This window comes from Lissotriton helveticus, assembly GCF_964261635.1.
Source record: "Lissotriton helveticus chromosome 1_1 unlocalized genomic scaffold, aLisHel1.1 SUPER_1_unloc_7, whole genome shotgun sequence".
NCBI lineage: Eukaryota > Metazoa > Chordata > Amphibia > Caudata > Salamandridae > Lissotriton > Lissotriton helveticus.
The window spans coordinates 1,139,397-1,155,498 of record NW_027611714.1 but is presented as its reverse complement, the minus strand read 5'-3'; the positions used below and the strand labels follow the sequence as shown (position 1 = coordinate 1,155,498).

Below are 16,102 nucleotides of genomic sequence, written 5' to 3'. Positions count from 1 at the left end.
TTGGTCCGAACCTTACTGAATAAGAGCCAAACCCTTTCTTGTTTTTCAGGTTTAGTTTCCGGGCATATTCGCAGAAAGAAGGAACCTCATATCCGGAGGCTCCAAATGACTAAAAGGTAAGTTCGAGCCATTGACACGCCCTAGCTTTAATCAAGTCCGCATAGTTTTTCACAGTACCCTAATTAAGTTTGCATAGCTCCTGCTGGCGCATCGTTATCTCGTGACATTATAAAACACATTTAACTTAACATATGTGGATATTTTGTAACTCTTATTATTCTTCTGCCTATATTTTTACCCGGTCATAGTAAAAGGCACGAGTGAAGTACAATTGTGCATTCTTTCTCCTCTGCAAATTACACACCTGTGTAACGAAACCCGCTAGTTTAAGCCTCCATTTTGTAGGCATTTCAAAGGCTTGATTTCGAAGTATATTATATAAGCTGTACTGTAATTTCATTTTCGCATTATAGTTACTTCATTTATATTGCAGTAATCCTTGAAATCACAAAACAGAATTGTACTGACCCCTTTCATCTGCACCGCATTGCATCAAAGTAAGTGCTGTGCCGTTCTACATTAATCCCTAATACTAGTATTGACTAGCTATTTATTATCGATCTTCAGTAGGTCTCATTGCTATTACATTTTCGCTAAATACAAACATGCTTTAAGTTTCAACTAACCAGGACAATCCTGTGTATCTTTAGTCTTTAGCTTTGAAAATATAGCAGTGACATCCAGTAACTATCAGACATCACTGTGCTATCTTGTTTTTCTGGCGTCGCCTGATTCCTCTCTCTATTGCCCATCAGGCATACAGGTATAAATAGAAAATAGTTTTCGGATTTGTAATTAAGGACCCATTCTCTATCACATTTGTCCATTTACATATGTTTAATAATTTTTAGTACACCATTATTGAAACACCACGAGGACTTACATATTTCATCCGCTTACAATGTACTGACGGCGTCTTTTTGCCCTTGGCAACTGAGGTAAATATTAGTTAGATACCTAGAATCGCTGTCAATCAAAAACGTTATTAAATGTGAGCAACTATCAATATGCGTCTTCTACCTTCATCGTTTAGATTATACATGAAGTATCGCACTGTCTTCATTTACCGTTCAACACAACGGTTCTCCAAACCCCATCAATAGTAGGTATACTATTTCTGACACCATGAGTTAAGCATGTGACTTTGATACAAATAGGGGTCACCATCGTATACATACACAAATGTTCTGGGTGCCTTTTCCTTTCTTCCTTCCCCCCCCCCCTTTTTTAATCATTCACATAGGGTTCCCTTCACTATCTTTATATATTGCCTTTTTCACATCTAATTTTATTCCATTAACCTTACTATTCACTTCTAAAGTAATTATCTTGAGTCATATCTTTCCATTTTCACTTTTACTCTCATTCTTCTCCCTTATTTCATCCAATGCAAATGTCTTCTTTGTATACTTATCGCTCATTGTATTCGTGAAAGAACCTCCCTCATTCATAAAGACAATGTTTACTTCACAGATTCATCAATTGTTTGTACTGTGGCCCTCTTCCTGGCGAAGGCACCCCTGTTGCGCCGACACAGACGTAGAATTCCACCAGTCATTTGAATTTGTGCCACTCAGTCTCCAATTGATCTTGTTTTTTATATATTGTGTCAATCTATCAGTGTTGAGCAATATGTCATCATACCAACAATGTTTTAAATGTGTCTTCAGTATGTCTGTGAGTTTGTATGATGGACATGAAAGTGGATGAATGATTATTATTTTTTTTTCTAATTGTTTAACACTTAATAAATGCTCATTTTGTATTCTTGATAAATAATTTGTGCTCTTTGGTTCTTTCTGACCTTTGTCTATTGATTAGCATTTAATTATTGTTTATTGAGTGGTTGCCTTAAATCTGTACAATGATTGATTTTTCCCTACCTTAAGGAACCTTATCTTAACTGTAGGCGGCCTCTTCTTTTGCGCTTGTCAGCAATCCTTAGCATCTGAAGGCTTGTGAGTCAACGATCCTTCACATAGTAGAACATATGTGAAAAAAGAAAACCCAAATCATTTCAGTGATTCTTTTTGTGCCATTTCCACTTCCCCATTAGATGCTACTTACCTTGCTTGGAATGCTGAAAGTATATATTAGCGGACACTTCCAATATCAGGCGTACCAATCTGCAGGAGAACAATACCAGATATTTTAGCCACCACTCACACATGGATGACAGTGAATTAATTGATGGACCTAAAAACATCAAGAAGTAATCAATATAGTTTTCTACCATTAAAAGAGCTATGAGCGAATTAAAGTTACATCATCATGTCTGCAGCAACAAACTAAAGTTACATCACACAATGCAAGACAGACAGGTGGAAAGGTCATAAGATTGCGGAAACATGTGTGTACCTAATTTATCTGAACGACCTCATTCATAGAGGTGCTCCAAGGAGAAGATGTGGCCACCATACACTCCAATAGGGGGCCAACACTTCCGACTCTAAAATATAAGATCCCCTGAACAACAAAATTAAGAGTTATTACATGTACAATAGTCCTATTTAATCAGCAGTGCTTTATTTCCTATCTCTACATGCATCCAGCAGTATTGATAACCTTTGCAGCCAACATATGTTTCGTCAATAGGGTATATCCACCATCGACTTCATCAGGCTACAAATAAACAGAAAACCATACATAAACTACAGAGTATCATGCTTATGTAGTAATCAACCACGGTATCCCTGCTGCAAGATCTTTTGTGTAACACCGCATTCCAAAATGTTCTTTCTTGAGATTAAAATTATAGTTAAGAACCGTGAAACCACAAACAAGACAATGCATCCAAAGGAAAGATTGAGTTGTGCGCCCTCGATACCAAAGAGAAGAGACCTAGTGACACCTCAAAAGAACACCCGTATTAGGAGGACAGTTGTCCAGAAACAGACTGCAAAAAAGAATACCAGGTGAATATTTAATACAAATAGGAAATCTAAATAACCACTCATATTACCCAAAACAGTGATAAAACTTGCCGCATTAAGGGCTAAGGCTATCTGCCTCCCTCTTAAAGAGCGCAAGGGAAATGTTAGTGGATTAGGGAGACCCAGCAAAATATAGGCAGGGAAGCACAGGATATCTGTCTCGAAGGCTTCATTTATGTCCTGGAGTATCAGGTCCCAGTATCTTACTAATTTGAGGCAATGCCAAAGTAGATGTACTAATGAGCCTGCCTGCCCGCAGCCACGCCAGCAGTAAGCCGGGGTCGGTCTTTGTTCGAGTGCTTCTGTCGGGCCGCAGTTAAGTACCAGTATGAGGCAACTTTATAAGCTGCTTCCGTACCCGGGATGTTGTGTGCAGTGTGATGTGTTCTAAAAAAATATGTCCTGCCACTCCTTGTCTGTGAGGGATGTGCCTATTTCCTCCTCCCACCTTAACTGTCCTTAGAGTTCGTTGGTGTGGTGTCTACTGAGAGGAAAGAATATAGTTTTGATATAAGGCGCTTGCCGTCGCTTTTACTAATAAGCCACTTTTCATACTGGGTTAATGGACGAGAAGCTCCTGGTCTCATCTCCGGGTAGGTTACCCAGTGACGAATATACCTTTAAATCCCCCATTCTTTTTCCCCGCAGGGAATCACAACGCCGTCGTTACAACAAGCGTGTTGTGATTCCGCATACCATTACTCCGCAAATCAGAACAACGACTTGCAGAGGAGGGGCGCTGTAAGTTGGAATAGTATATTCCAACTCCAGTCTGTGCAGACACTAGGGAAGGTGTTGGATTTTAAATCCAACACCTCCCCGCCCCCCGCAAAGTGTTGTTCCGACTTGCGGAGTAATGGTGTGCGGAATCACAACGCAGTCGTTGTAATGACTGCGTTGTGATTACCTGCGGGGTAAAAAATTAGTTGTAAACGCTGTTTACCCCCAGGGACACGCTTGATTATAGGCGTACTAGTCAGTTGCTGGGATTTCGTAATCTTTCTGAAGCTGATCAAAGGGAAAGGCCCTCTCTTGATTACACCCCTTCTCAAGCCACTGCTGGAATGTTTTTGATTTGCACCCAGGCGGGAAGTCAGAGTTGTCCACCAATGGAGTGGGGAGGGGAATGAAGTAAAGCCATGGCGGATTGCAGTTGCGTCCCATACTTTTAGGGTAGTTGTCATCACCGGGGAGAGGTAAAGCCTCCATGCGTTATGCCTACGCGGGAGCAAAATCTCTCCCCAAGTCTTCGCTCCTGCAATTATTTGGTTACTAAACGATCAATGTTTCTCTGAAAGTGGGTGGTTCCACTCAAGAATGAAGGGTAGTTGTAATGCTTGAAAATACCTGGACAACACAGGGGCCCCCCACCTAACTTGGGTTTTGTGATCTGCACAAAGCTGAGTCGCGGTTGCTTCCCACCCCAGATGAAGTGGTTGATGGCCCACTGTAGGTTCCGCAATGTTACCGCAGTTGGGGAAAGGGAGCTAGTTTGAAAGATGTACAATATGCGCGGCATTATCGTCATTTTAACTGCTGCAACATGACCCGCCCAAGAGAGACCCGATCATGACCATGTGGAGAGGGTTTCAGTAGTCTGTTCTAGAAGTGGCCCGTAGTTAGCCGTTAGTGTCTTATTAGGGATTCATACTAAGAAAATCCCCTGGTATGGTATGTGATTGCTGGTCCAAGTGAATGGGAAATGCCTGGACAGGGCCTCTACTGTGCCAGGGGTAGTAGACAGATTCAGTATTTGTAACTTGGGAAGGTTTACCTTGAAGCCAGCCACTTCACTGAACCACGAGAATTTGCCACTAGGGCCACGAGCGAGGTCTCGGGATTTGTCAAGGACAGGAACACGTCGTAAGCGTAGAGGCTTATAGTATCTATGTCAGCCCCCAGGCGGACCCCGGAGATCAACGGGTTGTCTCTAACCTCTGAATTTGGTATATCCCGCTTGGATAGATTTGTGATTCTTTTTTCTTCAAGCTGATATTTGGATATTCTCCACCAGTACTTATGGTGGGTCCGATCTTCAATCGGTGTTCTTTTCTTATCTTCATTATCTCTCCTCCTGTTTTCTCACTTCCCTCACTTTCTTGTCACTCTATTCTTAGTACATATAAAAAGAATTCCTGTTAAACGTATCTTTTTTTCACTTGGTGATGGCTGGTGCTTGTTTTACTTACACTGCAGTCAATTCCACCTTTGTTATACTCTTGGATTCTTGAGTCACACTGTGTAGATGTGTATTTAGGTCTAAAACTAACACTGTTTAGATGTGTATTTAGGTCTACAACAAACTCTGTTAAATTTTGGATGTATAGACACGTCAAGGAGTGTATACAGCATGTTTTGTTTTACATAACATATGGTTTATCTATGTTTCTCAAATGTATATACAAATGTTGTTTTTTATGTGTTTTTAAATATGTCAATCTCTATATATGTTAGTGAATTGTATGGTATTTATATATTTGTTTTTGTCAATGTATGCAATTTTGTATGTCATATTTATACTAGTATTGTTTGATATTTCCAGCCTTGAGAAAGTCTTAGTGCAAGACAAAAAACGTGTTGGCAAACTGCGTGCTGGGAGATCTTATACGATTTTTTTAATACTAATAAAGAATTGATGAAATCACAAGAAGATTGACATTCAATTGACTCTGAACTGCCTGGATCTTCTTTCTTGGAATTGATGTTGGTTTTAATCTGTCTCATTGTCCAATTGAGGGTATACAGATCCCTTAAAAAGCGATTACTTAGCTAGGACTGAAAAGAAACTTATAAGGTGTGCTTTCGATAGCCTCAATGCTATATGTTCATATTTGGCATCGACGTTGAGCAATGAGACTGGACGATAGGAGGCACATTCAAGGGGATCTTCAGATGGTTTTATGATTACTGAGATGGAGGCCTCCGAGAGGGAATCAGGGAGTGCTCCCGTATCAAGAAATGAGTTAAAAAGCTGTTTCAGAACAGGGGCTAGTATCTGACAGAATTTGTTATAGAACGAGGGGGGCGGGGAGGGGGGGGGGGGGGTTAAGCCATCCAGGCTCGGGGACTTGGAGGTTTTGAGACTGGCTATTGCTGTCACTACCTTGTCAACTTGGATAGAGCGATCAATGTAAGTTGCAGTATCAGTAGGCAGCGCAGTCAGCTGCGCACCATGGAGGTAACTACCTATGTCTCTATGTGTAGAGTCTTCCTCCGCACTAAGTTTGCTGTAGAAGGCTCAGAAAGCTTCTGCAATTTTGCGTATACTAGAGTCCCGGACGGGTCTTTGATTGCCGGTATTGTTACGGTAACCTCTCTTTGGCGTAGCTTATGGACTAGCATGCAGCCAGAAGGATTTCTGTTAAGGAAGAATTTGTGCCGGAGATGCAATAAGGCATATTCCGCTATATCTAGGTCCAATCGGTGGAGAATTAAGCGTTTCTTCTTCAATTCCCTCCAGGAGCGGGGGGCACCGGTGAGTTTGTGTATGAATTCTAGTTCTGCTACTGATGCCGCTATTTACTTCCTCTGTTCCTTCCGTAGCTTGTTTTAGCTTGCTGATATGGCTATTAATTCCCCTCGTATAACTAGTTTTAACGCTTCCCACAAGGACGCCGGGCGAACCTAGTCTCGGTCATTGGTGGTGAGATAGTCTTTGATTGCCTTGCTAATAGCTTTAGTTATCTGGTCGGAGTGAAGCATGGCGTCAAGAAGAAGCCTTCGTGACGGGCATGGTTGAGAGGCACCTAGGTTCAGCGATAGCGTTATCAGGGCATGATCAGAGAGGGAATGGGATTAAATTGTTGCTTCAGCTACGCATTCCCAATAGTGCATCTGTGATGAGAAAATGATCAATAGGGGCATAGGATCTATGGGCCGCAGAAAAGTATGTGTAGTCTTTGGCGGGGGGGTGTGTCTGACTCCATATATCATTAAGGACGCAATTCATACGCCATTGATGTCCAGTCTGTGTGAGGGTCCCAGCTTGTGTAGCGAGATGCCCCGAGCGATCTAAGTCTGTATTCATTACCAGGTTAGGCCCCCCCACCCTATCACCACCTCCCGGTCTTGCGAGGCTAAGACTTGTGTAAGGTAGGTAATCAAGAAGCGTTCCTGGTGTTCGTTCATTGCATAAATAGATGCCACTGTGAACCGTTTATGACCCCACTGGAGCCTAATCCATAATGCTCTGCCCTTGTGTTCAGCTATCACATCAGTGACCTTTCCCTGGAAGCTCTGGGCAAGCAGTATGGCAACCCCATTTTTTTTTTTGTGTCAGTGGTCCAGTATGGTCTGGGAAACCTGGGTGAGCGCATGCGGTGGGTGTCCCTGACAAGTAAGTGGGTTTCCTGCAATAAGCATATGTCTCCCCGGAGTGTTCTAGATAAGATAAGATTGCTTTGCATTTTACTTGACTATTGAGGCCTCGAACATTGAGGCTCACCAAACGTATATTATGCATTGCACAAGTTTAGGAAGCCCCTATGCAGCTTGTTCACTTCGTCCTCGTCGCGCCTGCGAGGTAGCGATGGTGCGCCATACCATGAAATTCGTAGAACTCTTGGAGCCCTTCTGGAGACTTGGCTGGTGCGGAGGAGAAGAAGTGAAAGAAGATAGAATGTACCCATAACCAACAAAAGGATATACTGAAGAAATCAACAGGAGCCAAGTATGTCAAGACCCAAGAGTCAGTATGAGGCGACGACAGCCAAGGGAGGACTGTTCTGGAGGACCACCCTCCAAGAGATTCTGTGTGGGACCCCTGAGCGACCCGCAGATTGTACAGTACTGGGAGCATCCTACCAACAGCCCCTCTACTGCCTCCTTCAGTGCCTCGCAAGTCCCTCCGTACCCCCGGGAGCAGGTTCGTCTTCAGCTCATGATGCAGTTGAAAGGGTGGATTCCGCTGATAGGACCTGTAGCACCGCCTGTCTCTTTTTACTAATGGTGGCCAAGTCGGGCTGGGCCCGCAGTGGTTGCTTGTTACCTTCTGCCATGCAGTTCGTATACACTTAGGAGAGGTGGGCTACTCCTCAGAATCATCCTGCGTGGTGATGTGCAGGAGGGCACAGGCTTCCCTGAGTGATCTGATCTGATAGAGAGATCCTTCATACTTGAAGATGATGCGGAAGGGGTGGCTCCATATTAGCCTTCCGTAGGTGTTCTGTTACAGAGCGGAACGTCCTACGTTTCTGCAAGTTGATCCTGGAGAGATCCTGGTAAAAGGTTAGGGAATAGCCTTTGAAGTGGACCGGTGGGAGTCTCTGGCTTTTCTAAGAAAGTCCTCTTTGATCTGAAAATCGCGAACGCAAACCAGTATATCGGCTGGGGGACCTTTCCCCAGGCATTCAGATCCCACTCTGTGAACCGAACCCGGTCTAGCTGTAGTGCAGAGGTTTCAGGAAGTCCGGAGACATGTCGTAGGAGGTCTGTGACAAACTTGCGTAGGTTGGAGCCCCCTGCTTTGGATGGCACACCTCCTGGATCTGTTCTGCAGGTCCTCGTTGCGAGCCTGAAGGGCCAGCTACTGCTCTTTTAGCCGTAGCTCCCCTTTTTGAAGCCACAAGAACTGCTCCTCCCGGCCTAGCTCCCTGTCTTCAAGCTTGGCGACTTTCTCGCCCACCTCGGCCTCCTCGCATGTCACCTATCGGATTTCCGATGCTAATTCGGTTTTCATCATCTGCAGGTCTGCACGTAGTGAAGAGAAGAGTGTTTCAAGGAATGCCTTAGTGACCGTACCCTCTCAGTCATCTGCGTCTAGCCGAGCCTCATGCCCTTGGCTTCTAGCCTTATCTTCCATCCTGGAACTGCCTGACTTTCCCAACATGACGCCTTGTATTACGAGAAGCGGTTGAACCCCCCTGTGTCGATTTGAAGACTGTGCATGACTGGTTCTCTATCGTCTCCGTAGAAAATGAAGGAGTCATCCTGAACCCTACTCATATGCGGAGATTACCCTCTTAACTATTGGCATCCTTCTCTCTTCTTCATCTCCCGGACTTGGCATTATTGGACTGAACCCAGCTTGGGAGTCGCCCACAAGAATGACCTTCAACCTCTATGAGCATTTCTTGAAGTTCCTTATTTGAGGACCTCTGCATTGCTGGATCCCCCGTGAGAGTTGATGTGTCTACTTTTTAGATTGATTGTTTGTCCCACTGTGAACTGTACATCATCGCCCTGAAGAAGGTGTAGCCCCGTCCGGGGGCCTTACACCTAAGCGTGCGTCGGCGTTTTGTGTCATCTGGGGTCTACTTGGCTGATCTGTTGTCCATCCCCCGATGACTGTTTTCCATCTATTATTATTGGATCAGCTCATGGCTATTATGTACCTTGGTATTGGATGCCTGGTTGTGGTATGAGAGTGTTTGAAATGCTGGTATGTATGAAGGTATGAGAGTTTTTTGTTTGATGTCGATATGTGGGACTATATTTGTCAAATCATCAGTTTTTTAGAAAAATCCCCATGTGGTTTGTCATTAATGTATTGAATAAAATGTTTTTCTATGTAATAAAACTTGTATCTATTTTTCATTATGTGCTGAATTAATCTGTTTTGATTTGGGTGGTTCTAAATGTATCAAAGGACCTCCTTGTGAGTTCTATATTAAATCTATATGGCAGGTATCTTTTCTCTTGTTGTATTTTGCCTTTCCGAACATGTTCCCTGCCATGGCTTTGAGGCTGAGGGGAATAGCTATCTTTGTGCCAATTATTCGATGTGACCCTGCAAAGCGAAAGATGGGCCAAAACTTGGGCAGGCTGCTCATCACATGCCACAGGAGCACGCCACAGGAGTAGGCACGCTTTTGATCCCCACTGTTCACCGGGACACCTGCACGCTCCAGAGTTCTCACACTCTGTGGTCCAGGGTCGTGGCGCAGTCCGCAAGCTCTGTTCGCCTCACCAGTCCAGGTTGTCCACACAGCCCCTGGGGGGAGAGGGGATCAATCAGCTCCCCTGTCTCCGCGGTCCACGGAGCTCTACCCCATGGAGGATCATCACTCGTTTGGTGGACATCCGTATACTATAGGCCGCAGGTCCCGGTCCAGAGACCGCTGGTCCTCTTAGCCTTTCGTTCTTTCGCACAAAGGGTTCTATGCTGCTTCCGCAAGGATCCGCTTGTACCCCCTTCTCTCAGGAGCTTGTATTTAGTCCCAGGGACACCTACTGGGGAACAAAGGGCTCGAATTATATGCTTATTTAGGCGGCGGCACGGAGTGATCTAAAAGCGCGTCCTAGCTGTCCACCATCTTGGCCACGCCCCCAATTAACTTTTATAGAGGTGTGGTAAATAAATAAATAATACCCTATTTTTGACTAGACATATATCATAACAGATAGCTCAATAAATAAGAGTCAAGATTCGAGGTAGTAGGAGTTTCTGCAGGTTTAATACAGCATAAAAGACAGGGACAGGACAACCTGCATAGGAACAGAATGGCAGGGCTAGCGTGGCCCGGCAGCTGCCGGGGCTGGGTCTGGGATGAGCGCGCTGACTTTTAATAACAATACAAGAGCATATATACATAGCGCAAACACATAGCATTACATTGCAGTAGGCGTAGCAGTGGGTGGAACAGAAGGCGTGACGCGTAGCAGTCGCGAAAGATAAGAGTAAAGTAGGTGTAACTGGGCGTTTACATAGACATGTGATGCAAACGTAACAGAATATGTCATGAATGGGGCGGAAACCATGGAGGGGGCTACCTAAGGAGCCGGGACCTCTAACCTGGTGGTGCGCGCAAACTGGCAATGACGTGTTACGAGGAGAAGCTGGGGGCTATGAACTCTGTGCTAGGAGCAGAGACTAAAGTCTGGAGGGTCGGAGCGACATGTACCTAAACCCTATCTAGTATCTGATGTTTAGGGAACATGTTGATATAAACTAGAGGTCATGAGGGGAAAAGCTAACTTGATTCTAAGACTGGACCATGCATTATTCTACATGTAGTGCGTGATGAAGAATATTAAATGACCATTAAATACAGTATTTCTCTTAACATGGAGCCGCATAGGCTAGACAATGACGGAAACTATTGATGCAGTTCAGTAGCTTAGGAATGCAGGGAAGGAGGACTGAACTGATAACTGGAACTATAACATACTTTTGGCAGACTCAGAGGCAGAGCCAAGCTACACCGGGCACTGCGAGGCAGGAAGTAAGTGAAAGGTCGAGGATACAGGTGGGGGCTGGATCCCTCCTCAGCGAGGCTTCAGGAGACAGGAGCTGAATCTGATGTCCAGGCCCTGTTGAGGCCTAGAAACGGGGACTTTATAATGAAATAACGTGCACACTGGGAAACGTGGCAACGTAGCTTTACATAGGCCTGATATTCGTAGTATTCACGAGGACTGGGAACTGGCATACTAGAGGTGGACACAACTATAATTGCGTCTTGAATCGGACATGGGGAATAACATATGCATATTGGTCATGCACACATAACATATGATGGATAACACGTAGGGACACAGAACATGGCAAAATTTACTTTTCCACATTCCCTCCTTGTCACTACGTTTCCATCAGGAAACATCAATTTTCATGATACCGTCTATCATTTCATACAGTATCATTTGTTCATCTCGAATTGTCTTGGAACGAGATTTAGAACGGGGCTTGGGACTAGGAATACAAGAGGTAGCACACATGCCGCAAATCGCAGGGCCACATTGTATACAGAGGCAGCAGCTGAATATGATCGCTACTGCGATACCTAGAAAGGACAGGACTTTCCATCCCCATGTAGAAATTATATTCCAGAACCAACCGGACCATGTCCAGGTGCCTGGATCTTGGTGTATCAGATGGGCAATTTTATGAAGTCTGGTTATAGCTGAATAAACAGACGGCGCGTTATTTGGAATGAAAATGCAGCAACTAGATCCGAGGACTCTACAGGCCCCGCCCCTATCGGCCAGTATGACGTCAAGGACGAGACGATTCTGGAGCACGACAATTCTCATAAAGGATTGCTCTTCAGTTAAATTACCTAGAGCGGAGGCAGTCTCATCTACTACTGCTTCAAGGGTTCTTGTTAACCTACGGATTAGCTTACTATTTACAACTGTACCTAAATAAGGGAACACACCTTTATCAATATCAATGAATTGTTCTGCAGCAGTTTCAGTATAATCGACAATCGGGAGATTTCTCTTGTGTCTAGTATGTACTAGGAAGGAATTCCTATGGTAGTCAGGTGGGGCTAGGAAAACAGGTGGCAGTAGGAAGGCAATGTAACAGGTTCCCTCCCAATCGAGGGGCAGACGAACATATGCAGTTTGACCACAAACAAAATATGAATGACGTGAAGCTTTAAAAATAGATTTCCCACTGTCACTATACTTGACAATAGTAATACAATCACTATGTCCTACGTGTACGGAACCAGAACTACGGACACATAATTCGCCTTTGACTGGTAATACTGAAATAGCAGGTGAGTCTGGAGTAGTATCAGACTGAACATTCAGGACCATGAAATTCGAAGAATAGTTACCTAAATTGTACACTTCGTTTTCTAGATCTAAACCTGTTCTGTGGGGGAAACCTTGCTTGTCTGGGAAACATGTGCTGTTAAGAAAAGACATATCTGTTGAGGATGACGTTAACGTGGACCATGCTCCACACGAACCATTATGTGAAAATGGATAAGGAAAGAGTGGCAGAACTCCCTTTGACGTCTGGAAAGGGGGGAGTCGACCACACACCCAACAATTTGTGGCATTGCTGGTCTGGTGTGAATAATGTAACATGCGGATAAATGAGTTATTACGCATAGCGAGGCGGTAGGAATATTCGTGAGGAGGCAGATCACTAAACGTGTGCTCTACTGTAACATTAAAAGGCTTATTTACATGAGGAACTGGGAGATACAGATAGAACGCATAGCTGGTGCAGGAAATCAAAAGGCTGAGAAATAATGTGAAACTTAGTAAAACGATACATTGAATTGAGTTTTCACTGACTCTCTCACTATGGGGGTCTATTTTATACATGTCAGAAACAGTCTAACCGTTTCACCTAGGGGAGGACTTAGACAATCAAACTGACTGACTTATTTTACTAGACCGGAGCTTTTGCTTATACTCCTGTTGCGGAGTTTTCTCTAACAGGGGAGGGGTTGTAGCAATGTCTTTTGCGGGACAGTCCTTAGGAACAATATTTCGGCAATCCTTCGAATCCTGGGAAATGTTCTTGGAGACCGGCTTCAGTCCTTTAAAAAGTTTAACATGAGAAAGGTGTATCCATCCTTTGCGTCCTTCCAACTTCACGGCTGTACGGGTGGTGAGGAGGACCTGACGGGGCTCTTTCCATCGAGGCTCCAGCGGACTTGTTCTGTCAAAATTTCGGACCATCACCATGGAACCTGGAACGATTTCGTGCGGTGCCACCTCGGTATTGTCTGGAAATGCGGCGGCAACCTGTGAACGACATGAGTTGAGGGCAGACATCAAGGAAGCTAGGTAATCTGTCAGCATATTACATGAAACATCAGTAATACTTCGGGGTCTAGGAGTACCCCACATGTTAGGGGGGCGGCCGAATACGACCTCATACGGGGACAGACCTGATCTGGAATGTGCGACCATGCGCATATAAAATAAAGCGACTGGCAGAGCTACTAGCCAGTCCACACCTTTTTCTTTGCATACTTTAGCGATGCGGATTTTCAGAGTCTGATTATGTCTCTCGACTAGACCGGCTGCTTCAGGATGGCGTACACAATGGAACTTCCACTGGTACCCTAACAACAGGGAAACGTGCTTCATGAGTTCAGATGAGAATGGCTGGCCATTGTCAGAATATACGACTCTAGGGAGTCCATATCGAGGGAAGAATTCACGAACCAACTGCTTGGCAGTGGTCGCGGCTGTGTAATCTGAGACTGGATATGCTTCTGTCCATCTGGACAAAGCGCATACAACTACAAGGACATACTTGAAACCTCGACATCGCTCCATCTGAATATAATCCATCTGGAGGACCTCAAAAGGGTGGTCAGGGGGCTGGAATCCACCTTGTTCCACCGGGACACTTTTACCTGGATTAAACTGACAACATATCATACAGGTACGGACTTTCTGCTTGGCTGCAGCTCGTAAATGCTTGTTGAACCAAATGTTCTGGATACTGTCTAACATAGCTTTTTCTCCTAAATGTACTGGACTATGTGCGGTATTAATAATGACTTGAACCATAGAGTCGGGGAGAAACCATGCGGCTCTACCCTTTGTTAACCATCCTTGATCTGTCTGGACCCCTCCTTGTTCAGACCATTTCTTGATTTCATCGGGAGTAGCATGTAACTGGATATCTATGACATCTTGAGTAGGGTCCTTAACTGTCATACATGTAGTCGGATCTGGAGTGTGCGTCATGTTAACTGGAATGTCTAGAGTCTGTGCTGTAAGCTTGGCTGTGCGATCTGCTAGATCGTTACCTTGGGAAATAATGTCAGTAACTTTCGTATGTGCTTTGCATTTCATGATAGCAATGGATGTCGGTAAGTGTATGGCATCTAACAGAGCTTGAATAAGGAAACCATGCTGAATCTTGGTTCCATGAGAAGTCATGAAACCTCTCTCCTGCCAGAGCACTCCGAAGTCGTGTACAACTCCAAATGCGTAGCGTGAATCTGTGTAAACATTAACTTTCAGGTTCTTGGCGTGTATACAGGCTTGTGTCAGAGCAACTAGCTCTGCTGCTTGAGCGGACAGAGTATCAATGCGGTGTGTCTCAATAACTTCAGTGTCAGTAGTCACTGCATACGCGGCGACTAGTTCTCCTGTATTAGTTCTCATACATGACCCATCCACATAAAGTGTCAGGTCAGGATCTGGTAATGGAATGTCTGTAAGGTCTTGTCTTGGCTTTGTCGTAATGTTAACTACTTCCACGCAATCATGTGTGGCTGGATTTGAACTAACTGATGGTAACAGTGTAGCAGGGTTCAGGACGTTGCAGCGTCTAATTTCTATGTGTGGCTGAAACAGTGTCAATTCATAACCTGTTAAACGTGCAATTGTCAAGTGCTGAGTTTGTGTTCGGTTTAAAAGAACTTCTACTGAATGTGGAACTTGTACTGTCAAGGAGTGTCCTAAAACTATGGAATCACTTTGTCTGATGGCTAGTGCTGTGGCTGCAACTGACTTGAGGCACGCAGGCAAAGCCTGGGCGACTGGATCTAATGTGCTAGAAAAATAAGCACAGGGCTTGTATTGTCCTGCTTGATCTTGTGTGAGAACAGATAATGCTGTACCTTCACGTTCTGTAACGAAAAGTGTAAAAGGCTTACTGTAGTTCGGTGTAGCTAGAACTGGAGCTTGGCATAAAGCTTTCTTTAACTCGTTGAAACTAAGTGTATGTTCAGATGTCCAAGGGAGAACAGTCGATACGGCTGCCTCCTGTGTCGTTAACTGTATCAGTGGTTTGGCTAGAAATGCATACTGAGGAATCCATTGTCTGCAGTAAGAAGTAAGGCCGATAAAGGCACGTACCTCCTTCTGGGTTCTGGGCTGGGGAAGACTCGCTATTAACTGGATACGGTCGGGTGTCAACTGCCTACCCCTCTTGGACAGTAAGTGTCCTAAGTAGACCACTTGCTGGACACAGAATTGAAGCTTCGAAGGGGACACCTTGTGCCCCATCTCGGCTAGGAAATACAGAACCGTCAGTGACGCTCGCTCGCAGTCACGTTCAGAACGGGCTGTGATCAGTAGATCATCGACATACTGGAGCAGGGCAGTGTCAGTTGGCATGTGAATATTGTCTAGTTGTCTCTTGAGTGCTTGACTGTAAATACTAGGACTTTCTGTGAAACCTTGAGGAGCGCGTGTAAACATATAGCTCCTTCCATTTAAACAAAATCCGAAAAGAAACTGGCTGTCTGGATGAATGGGAACACTAAAAAATGCGTTCTTGAGGTCTATGACAGTGAAGAACATGGCTTCGGAATCAATGGCTGTCAATAGGGAAGAGATATCTGGGACAACTGGGTACTGCGGAACAATACATTTGTTAAGTTCTCGTAAATCAATCACTAATCGATATACTGGGGGTGCATTTGGATCAGTACGTTTCATGACTGGAATGATCGGAGAAT

At 44.5% G+C, this 16,102-nt stretch overlaps 2 protein-coding genes across 2 annotated transcripts in view; both read right to left on the bottom strand.

Moving 5' to 3' along the window:
- Positions 1–16,102, bottom strand: part of LOC144806426 (uncharacterized) — a 557,808-nt gene that overhangs the window by 461,271 nt on the left and 80,435 nt on the right. The window lies entirely within an intron of this gene.
- Positions 1–16,102, bottom strand: part of LOC144806427 (uncharacterized) — a 71,331-nt gene that overhangs the window by 33,788 nt on the left and 21,441 nt on the right. The window contains exons 2-3 of the mRNA XM_078672794.1: positions 2,128–2,186; positions 1,944–2,032 (exon numbers count right to left, since the gene is read on the bottom strand). The gene's annotated coding sequence lies outside the window, so the exon portion shown is untranslated. The remainder of the gene's footprint in view (positions 1–1,943; positions 2,033–2,127; positions 2,187–16,102) is intronic.